This window comes from Oncorhynchus masou, chromosome 16, assembly GCF_036934945.1.
Source record: "Oncorhynchus masou masou isolate Uvic2021 chromosome 16, UVic_Omas_1.1, whole genome shotgun sequence".
NCBI lineage: Eukaryota > Metazoa > Chordata > Actinopteri > Salmoniformes > Salmonidae > Oncorhynchus > Oncorhynchus masou.
In genome coordinates, this window is record NC_088227.1 from 28,713,221 (window position 1) to 28,723,843 (window position 10,623).

The 10,623-nt window shown below is 42.4% G+C and overlaps 1 protein-coding gene across 1 annotated transcript in view; it reads right to left on the bottom strand.

The window, feature by feature from the left end:
* The window catches only part of LOC135557788 (kelch-like protein 29), a 416,874-nt gene extending 406,579 nt beyond the window's left edge, over positions 1-10,295 (bottom strand). Inside the window, exon 1 of the mRNA XM_064991390.1 lies at positions 10,032-10,295. The gene's annotated coding sequence lies outside the window, so the exon portion shown is untranslated. The remainder of the gene's footprint in view (positions 1-10,031) is intronic.
* Between the last annotated feature and the right edge of the window lie 328 nt (positions 10,296-10,623).

The window sequence follows — 10,623 nt, forward strand, 5'->3', positions numbered from 1 at the left end:
TTGAGGCTCCTTGAGTCAGTACTACATTTAGTCGATGTGCATAACAGTGAATGAATAAGGCCATCGGTGCCCTCTCCTTAACTTTAGCCTGCACCCCATTGAGTCCAGATGCCATGACTGCCGCGCCATCAAAACACCGTGCCACAACTTCAAAATCCAGACTACATTCATTTTCCTCCAAGAAACGGAAAATAAGAGCGGCAATGTCATCAGCTCGCTTGCCGCTTGTCACATCTTCAAATCGGATAAATCGCTCCTTGACTCGTGTCCGTCACATAACGCAGGACGAGTGAGAGCTGTGCTGCATTTCCCACATCTGTTGTCTCGTCCACCATAACAGCAACAAAGGGAGCTTTTTTAATCTCCATTTTGAGCTCTTCTCCCATCACTTCAGCAATAGCATAAATTAGGTCATTTTGTATTTTGCCTGACATCCCAAAGAACAATGTTAGTGGACAGGTGGTATTGTAAATCTGTGTTGCTTTCAGAAAGAAAAGAAAGAAGCTCCACGTAGTTCCCTTTGTTTGTGGAGTCAGCACTTTCATCGTGTCCCCTAAATGAAAGTTCCTGTTTACCCAAATACATGACACAATCAATGAGTCTTTTCAATAATTCCCTATTTTTCTTCACCTTTTCATTGTGCAGCTCTGTTGCCCTGCGCGCTTGTTCGTTGAGCTGTAGATCCACTCGGGTGTCCCCAAAAGTTTTCAAAAGCACCATTGCTTGGAAGTGCCCAGCCTTACTTTGGTGTCTCATTGCTGCCTTGCTTAGACAACTTAAGTTTGCAAAGCCAGTGTGGCTCCAAACACCAAATCGATCACTTGCAAATAATAGGCATTCCCAGCAGTACAGTTTGCAGTGCTTCTCGGAGCCTGTGAGCCATTGATAGCGCTCGTAGTTAGAACTTTGAAAGTGGCGAACAAACCCCTTTCCAACCTGTGACAGGCTTTGTAGCGTCGGCGTCGGGCGGCCTCTCCTTACAATGTCTAAATCAAATCAAATTTTATTTGTCACATACACATGGTTAGCAGATGTTAATGCGAGTGTAGCGAAATGCTTGTGCTTCTAGTTCCGACAATGCAGTAATAACCAACAAGTAATCTAACTAACAATTCCTAAACTACTGTCTTATACACAGTGTAAGGGGATAAAGAATATGTACAAAATGATATATGAATGAGTGATGGTACAGAGCAGCATAGGCAAGATACAGTAGATGGTATCGAGTACAGTATATACATGTGAGATGAGTATGTAAACAAAGTGGCATAGTTAAAGTGGCTAGTGATACATGTATTACATAAGGATGCAGTCGATGATATAGAGTACAGTATATACGTATGCATATGAGATGAATAATGTAGGGTAAGTAACATTATATAAGGTAGCGTTGTTTAAAGTGGCTAGTGATATATTTACATCATTTCCCATCAATTCCCATTATTAAAGTGGTTGGAGTTGAGTCAGTGTCAGTGTGTTGGCAGCAGTCACTCAATGTTAGTGGTGGCTGTTTAACAGTCTGATGGCCTTGAGATAGAAGCTGTTTTTCAGTCTCTCGGTCCCAGCTTTGATGCACCTGTACTGACCTCGCCTTCTGGATGATAGCGGGTGAACAGGCAGTGGCTCGGGTGGTTGATGTCCTTGATGATCTTTATGGCCTTCCTGTAACATCGGGTGGTGTAGGTGTCCTGGAGGGCAGGTAGTTTGCCCCCGGTGATGCGTTGTGCAGACCTCACTACCCTCTGGAGAGCCTTACGGTTGAGGGCGGAGCAGTTGCCGTACCAGGCGGTGATACAGCCCGCCAGGATGCTCTCGATTGTGCATCTGTACAAGTTTGTGAGTGTTTTTGGTGACAAGCCGAATTTCTTCAGCCTCCTGAGGTTGAAGAGGCGCTGCTGCGCCTTCTTCATGATGCTGTCTGTGTGAGTGGACCAATTCAGTTTGTCTGTGATGTGTATGCCGAGGAACTTAAAACTTGCTACTCTCTCCACTACTGTTCCATCGATGTGGATAGGGGGGGGGAGGGGTGTTCCCTCTGCTGTTTCCTGAAGTCCACAATCATCTCCTTAGTTTTGTTGACGTTGAGTGTGAGGTTATTTTCCTGACACCACACTCCGAGGGCCCTCACCTCCTCCCTGTAGGCCGTCTCGTCGTTGTTGGTAATCAAGCCTACCACTGTTGTGTCGTCCGCAAACTTGATGATTGAGTTGGAGGCGTGCGTGGCCACGCAGTCGTGGGTGAACAGGGAGTACAGGAGAGGGCTCAGAACGCACCCTTGTGGGGCCCCAGTGTTGAGGATCAGCGGGGAGGAGGAACTTTTCTTGAAAAGTTCGTCTTGAGAATGGCGTTATAATTATATCCTCGACCAAATCGATATCTTCTCCTACTTCCGCCATTGTGGGATGAAAAAACAGCTTAGTAGTACGCAAATTAATTTGTTTATCAAATTCAGTTTCCTAGTTCTAAGGTTCTGCATATACCTGCCCATAGGACCTGCCTCTCAATGTTGGTAATCCAATCAAAAGACGAGCACGCACTACGCCTGCTAGCTGGCTCCTGTGTAACACCGGAGCCAGCCAGCAGACGTATAATAGCCAACTCTAAAGCTGATTGGTTGACCCTAAAGTTTAATTTCCATTCACTTTAAGCTACAAGCGCCCGCACTGTTGATTCTGAAGGACTGAGGGCAGATTTTAGACCCCTGGCAACACATGATGGCTGAATATGATTGGATAAAAGATCTAACATAAAGACCAGCCCTCCAAATCTCAACCTGGGGCTGGAAGCAGTGCGGGGCGCTGTCTTCAGGTAATTGCATGGTGTGCTTTCGCCGTAAAGCCTTTTTGAAATCTGACACAGCGGCTGGATTAAGAAGATGTTAAGCTTTATTTTGATGTATTACACTTCTGATTTTATGAAAGTTAAATATTGATAATTCTGCCCATTAGAAGTTAATACCCATGATTTTGGAATGAGATGTTCGCAGAGCAGGTGTCCACTAATCCATTCTCTCACAGGTAGCGTGTGTCAGACTAACAGGGACAGGTAAGTCCAGGCACTGGACACTGTTGAAGTTTGTCACTAATGTCCAATGGGTGGGTAAGGCCAGCTACCTCCGTCACACTTCTGGTTAGACAATCTTACAAATGATCATGTGCAAGCTCATTTACAGGTGTAGCATCCAGGAGTGGAAGCCTCCTCGTGGTGGGTACCATCACCATGCTGTCAGCAGTACCCACACTGGCACAGGGGTTTCTTCACATGGTTAGCCTTGAGATTGACTACTGGGTCACGTTAAGTAACCTCCACTGCCAGGTAGGTACTGTTAAGGTGTATGACTCTCAGGGGTCATAATGCCACCCCAGCACCTCATCTTTTCCAGGTACTGTCCCTTAACTCAGTCATCAACCCCACTGACATAAAAAAAATTAGACAGGTATCCTTTATTTTCTGTCTGCCTTTAACATCATTGCCTGTCTAATCAAACATTTAACTTAAATAATTCAATAACTGTATATTTATATACCTGATTAAGATGTAATTGCTTGTCTTTGGCCTACCCTGTTCCCTTTAACGTTACTCCCACCCACTTCTCTATTCCACCAAAATTCTGTATTTTAGTCTGATTGCCATAAGAGTACAAAGAAAATAATTAATTGACACACCTGTACCAAAAAATATATAAAAGTTTAATAAAGGAATCTTAAATATTGCAAGGTTTCACAAGGTGTTCATTGTTGTAAATGTATCCCTTGAACATGTTTGTTTCAAATGATTAATTGTTGTATACTAGGAACTAAAATAGATACACATCTTTAGCTTTTAAAATACCCAAAAGAGCATTTAATATCATACAACAGAATCTGTATGAAGTTGGTTCTGAATTCAGGTAAAACAATATGCATGGCATTTTCAAATGCCAGGCCGGTTACTAATCATGTCATTGCTACATTGGATGGACATACTATAGAGCAAGTCAAAGTGTACAAATATTTGGGTGTGTGGTTGATGACAAGCGGAGCTTCACTGTTCATGTGGAGAACTTGATAAGGAAGCTCAAGCTGAGAAAAGGTTTTTATTACCGGCATAAGGCTTGTTTTTCACTGGAGGCCAGGAAGGAGCGGGTACAATGTACATTACTGGCAGTTTTAGATTTTTGTGATGTTTTACGCACACAACACAGAGCACTTGATTCAGTATATCATGAGGCCCTCATGTTCATTACCAATCAAAAGCGTCTCACACATGATTGATCTCAACAGCGCCGTTGCCTGGTTGTCATTGACCTTGCGTAGGCTTAAAACACTGGTATACACTGATTTGTAAGGCCACACTGGGTAAACTGCTACTTTATCTGCTATTTTTTAATCAAGTCAGTAAATAAATATAAATTACGGTCCCATTCTCATTTGCTTTGAACAGTACCAAAAATTAGAACAGGTCATTGTAGAAATAGTTTTAATTACACAGCTCTGTCGTCCAGGAATTCTCTCCTGAACATTTTAAAATGTTATGATCTAGTCACATTGGTAGAGTTTGACATTCGTGTTTTTTGTTTTTTTCTAAGTAATACGTAATACGTAATTCTCAATGACAAAAACCTTAAAAGGTTATTTTATACACATTAAAAGAGATGCAGGGCCTTCTGAAAATATTCAGACCCCTTGACTTTTTCCCACTTTGTTACTTTACAACCTTATTCTAAAACGGATTTAAAAAAAAAATTAAAATATAAAAAAAACTCTGCAATCTACACACAATACCAGAAAGAAAAAAAAAACTTATTTACATAAATATTCAGAACCTTTGCTATGAGACTCAATGGATTTTATTTATTTAATTAGGCAAGTCAGTTAAGAACAAGTTCTTAGTTTCAATGACGGTCTACCCTGGCCAAACCATAACGACGCTGGGCCAATTGTGCGTCGCCCTATAGGACTCACAATCACGGCCAGTTGTGAAACAACCTGGAATCGAACCAGGGTCTGTACTGGTGCCTCTAGCACTGAGGTGCAGTGCCACAGACCGCTGCGCCATTCAGCATCCTGTTTTCAATAATAATCCTTCATGTTTCTAAAACCTGAATGGACATGATTTGGAAAGGCACACACACACGCATGTCTAAATAAGGTCCCACAGTTGACAGTGTATGTCAGACAAAAAAAAACAAGCCATGAGGTTGAAGGAGTTGTCCGTAGAGGGTAGTGAGGTCTGCACTACCCTCTCCAGAGGGTAGTGAGGTCTGCACAACGCATCACCGGGGGCAAACTACCTGCCCTCCAGGACACCTACACCACCCGATGTTACAGGAAGGCCATAAAGATCATCAAGGACATCAACCACCCGAGCCACTGCCTGTTCACCCCGCTATCATCCAGAAGGCGAGGTCAGTACAGGTGCATCAAAGCTGGGACCGAGAGACTGAAAAACAGCTTCTATCTCAAGGCCATCAGACTGTTAAACAGCCATCACTAACACTGAGTGGCTGCTGCCAACACACTGACACTGACTCAACTCCAGCCACTTTAATAATGGGAATTGATGGGAAATGATGTAAATATATCACTAGCCACTTTAAACAACGCTACCTTATATAATGTTACTTACCCTACATTATTCATCTCATATGCATACGTATATACTGTACTCTATATCATCGACTGCATCCTTATGTAATACATGTATCACTAGCCACTTTAACTATGCCACTTTGTTTACATACTCATCTCATACTGTACTCGATACCATCTACTGTATCTTGCCTATGCTGCTCTGTACCATCACTCATTCATATATCCTTATGTACATATTCTTTATCCCCTTACACTGTGTATAAGACAGTAGTTTAGGAATTGTTAGTTAGATTACTTGTTGGTTATTACTGCATTGTCGGAACTAGAAGCACAAGCATTTCGCTACACTCGCATTAACATCTGCTAACCATGTGTATGGGACAAATAAAATTTGATTTGATTTAGAGCTCCTAGACAGGATTGTGTCGAAGGCACAAATCTGGGGAAGGGTACAAAAAAAATATATATAATAATAATAATTCTGCAGGGCCATACTGAGCAATCGGGGAAGAAGGGCCTAGGTCAGGAAGGTGACCAAGAATCCGATGGTCACTGACAGAGCTCTAGAGTTTCTCTGTGGAAATGGGAGAAACTTCTAGAAGGACAACCATCTCTGCAGCACTCCACCAATCAGGCCTTTATGGTAGAGTGGCCAGACAGAAGCCACCTCTCAGTAAAAAGGCACATGACAGCCCACTTGAAGTTTGCCAAAAGGCACCAAGACTCTCAGACCATGAGAAACAAGATTCTCTGGTCTGATGAAACCAAGATTGAACTCGTTGGCCAGAATGCCAAACAACACCATCCCTATGGTGAAGTATGGCGGTAGCAGCATGTTGTGGTGATGTTTTTTTTAGCGGCAGGGACTGGGAGACTAGTCTGGATTAAGGCAAAGATGAACAGAGCAAAGTACAGAGAGATCCTTGATGAAAACCTGCTCAGGACCTCAGACTGGAGCGAAGGTTCACCTTCCAATAGGACAACGACCCTAAGCACACAGCCAAGACAATGCAGGAGTGGCTTCAGGACAAGTCTCTGAATGTCCTTGAGGGGCCCAGCCAGAGCCCGGAATTGAACCGGAGCGAACATCTCTGGAGAGACCTGAAAATAGCTGTGCAGCAACACTCCCATCCAACCTGACAGAGCTTGAGGATCTGCAGAGAAGAAATAGGGGAAACTCCCCAAATACAGGTGTGCCAAGCTTGTAGCATCATACCCAAGGAGACACGATACTGTAGTCACTGCCAAAGGTGCTTCAACAAAGTACTGAGTAAAGAGTCTGAATGCTTATGCAAATGTGATATTTCAGTTTATTTGTAATACAATTGCCATTTTTTATTTTTTTAAACTGTTTTTCCTTTGTCATTATGGGGTATTGTTTATAGATTGATGAGGGGGGGGGGGGTGATTTAATACATTTTAGAATAAGGCTGTAACGTAACAAAATCGGGAAAAAGTCAAGGGGTCTGAATACTTTCCGAAGGAACCGTAAAGAGAACAATACTTGTGCCCCGTCCATTCCATGCCAGCTAGACAAGCCATTGTAGGAATTATATACATTTGCATATGAATGGAGAGGAAATTAGCTGACTTTGATCTGTAAGGTATGTAACGTCTCAAGCAGATTACACATTTTCTTTGCTATTTCTTAAACTAGCAATGTTTAAGACATTGATTTCATGTTGTTGAAATGTTAACAAGGTACCCAAAAGTAGTTTGAAGTAATGTTGTCATCTTATTAGCTTAACAAAACTTGTTTAAAAAGCTAAATTGTCACAGAAATCAGATTTCTTTGCATAGCGGGGATGAAAAGAATGTCATTTAGGTCATCACACGTTGATATAGCAACGGACGCTAATAGTTTATCGAATTCCATTGTAACACTTTTTGGCAGGGACACACCATTTGTCATGACAGGCCCTACAACTGCAAGTGTATTAGTATAACAAACTGAAAAAAACGGCACATGAATTGCCTGCCTGCGTTTCATCCGAGGTCCTACAGAAGTTCAACCAGCCCAGCTCTGTCAGACCAAAATCTAACCAACACAGAGCCAAGACGAGCCTCTGTCTCAGAGATCATATAGTAGATTTAAACTAGGCATTCCCAACACACTTTAAGAATTCCCTGATGGTGATGTATGTTTATCACTGCAGAGAGGCAGACACACGTCATGATGCACTTACTGGATGAACCTGAAAAGATTCAATGACCAACATATACCCACACACACCCTTACTTTTCTGCCACCACAGCCCTACCCCTTCATAAAGGCTAGTTATTGTAAATATCTAGTGCCAATCCTGCCCCTATATTAAACTGAGGTGAGAAGCCCTTGTTAAATGAGCACAGCTCTGAGACAAATGCATTGTCTCACCTCATTGACTCCAGATCCCCCTGCCTCTGAGATGACTGCTATAAAAGCCCTTAATCCCAGGCTTGATTCACATTACATGCTAGCTTTACCAATGTAATGTTGACCATGAGAGTGTCCCACTCTACCGTATCTTACCTTAATAAACACCTGAGAAGTGGGCTTTTAGTCATTGAGAACAATTGCCTTTTACAATACTGACCTGGTTACGTCCACCTCAGAATGTATAGGAGACTAGCAACACACTATATGTTGCTAATATAGTGCATTTGTGTTTGATGAACAGCTAGGTCTGTTTCTGAGTAGATTGCAAGTTGAAGAGTAAGAAATATAATACTGAGGTTTGTTTTTCAACGCACATGCAGTTCAGTACTGGTGTGTTACTGCTATAGTACATGGGTTATAATAAAGTTTAGTTGCAGGTGTCAGTATGTTAATGTATACCACATTAATGTATACCACATTAACAGCAAACTAGTGTACTTTATTTTTCAGTCAGTTTCATAAACAATGGTTGTCCAAAATGCTGCTTGGCATCTTAAGAGTTCTCTTGTAACATGCGTTTAATGGTCCATGCGCATTTGGGCTAATGAATTAGGCTACTGCTGGCAGTGTGCTGTGAAGAGATTGTGCAGGGATTACTTCTGTGACGCATCAATATCCATCTCTAATATGGACAGAGAGACTAATATACACCAACTGTATAATGTAAATGAGGATTCACAGCATTGTTTAGCCTACATAGTGGACGAGCCTGGTGATGGGTTTTGTATCTATTCAATATCTCAGACAGTATTGTAATACATGGCCTTGCCACATAGCAAACATAATGCTGCGAGTGACAGCAACTAAGAGACCAGCCTGACCTCAAAGACTAGACGTAACATAGTAAATGTAAATCTGACATTCAAATTCGTATATGTTAAGTTTGTTAAGGTTAAATAAGACAGAAGGTTACTTAAGCCAAAAACAAAAAGGAGGTAGTTTAGTTGGGGTGGATGCAAATCAAAGGTTATTTGTTCACATCATTCAACTGTATCATTTTAGTTAATTAGCAACTACTTATTTTTGTCTACTTTGCAACTACTTATTTTTAGCTACTTTGCAACTGCTTAACTACCATGTTGGCTAACCCTTCCCCTAACCCAAATCTTAACCCCAAACCGAGGTAATGTTAGCCACCTAGCTAACATTTGCCATACCAAATTGCAATTTATCATATGAAATGGATGATGGACACCTGCAAATGAACACATACCATATCATACTAAATGGGAAGCAGATGTACTTTTACTATGTCGTGTCTACCCCCAGGGTGAACAGGAGAGGATGTGCACAAGAACGTTTGGGGAAAAATAACCCCATCCTTTTTATTGGGGAAATGGAAGAAGAGCCTGTGACCTGACTTCTGCTTTTGGACGTTAACAAGGCCGCACTCCATCTTAACTCCTCCTCCACGTTTACTGGATTGGTTGAACAGTGTAGAAGAGAACCTCCCTGGACATTTGTTATTATATCATCAGGACCTGAAAGAAAGAACCGCGCTGCTCAGGCGCATCTTTTACGCCTGCTAATTTAGGTTAGGCAAGAATAAACCATAAAGATAACAATACTCGTTCTAGCTGTAGCCATTCTCAGAACCAGAATCTAGGGTTCAGAACCTTATCTACCACTTCAACATGGACCTAGTTTGGGCTTTCTATTATTCCGACAATAGCTAGGAGTTAAATTGTTTAAAAAAAAAAAAAAAAAAAAAAATCACATCCAGCCCATGCCCCAGCCAACAACAATGTCACACTGACCCCAGTTATAAGCCCTAGCAGGAAGTTCTCAAGCAGAGGGTCATGGCTAGAAGGGATCGCACAACATGAGAGCCGCAGCGCCCATTTGCTTAGATTTTTTTAGCTCAGCAAGGGGTGGCACAGATTAACCTTCACACATATTCAGGCAAAGCACGGGACATTCTCATAATGAGACAGGTCCTGCGTAAAGCGTAGCCTCAACTCAGCCTGACACGGACCACATAAAAAATACATAAAGTAGGCCTATAGTCTTTGGTGCCCTGACACGCAGTTTATCCTTACCTCCCTAGTCGCAGTTGAGCTTCAGCACCGGCGTTCGTCCTAGTTTCACTGCCTATGCGACGCTTATCTTTGAATGATGTTTTAATCCAACAAAGACTGTTGCATTTTACGGCTAAATGTATTATGTTGCCTCTTGCTTTAGCCCTTCTGTTGCCTGTCAGGTGTCCGCTGTTTGCGGGCTACTGTCTCTCCGTTGACAATTGTGAGCGGAGTGGTCGGGAGTTTTGGCAGATGCCACAGAACGCGTCTTTATCCGATCCCTACTCAGCGTCGGTTGGTTAGATTCGAGCGAATGCCTGGTGGGACAGACACACCGTGTGGCTACTTTACTCCCGGATACCGCTCCTCCCCTTTTGCTTTGGCTTTCTACAGAGCCCTACAGCGCCTCTCACTTGTCTTTGTATAGAACTACATAAACTTACATCTTGGAAAGACTGCATCTTGGTAGCTTTATTTGCTGCGGTGTTCACTAAAAAGCAGAAACATTCGTTGCGAGAGAGCTGTGGAGTCGACCAAAAGCCCACCTGAGGTCAGGTGTCCAAACGGCGGGAAAAAAATAATCTTTCCTAATCATGTGTACATGGTAGATTAT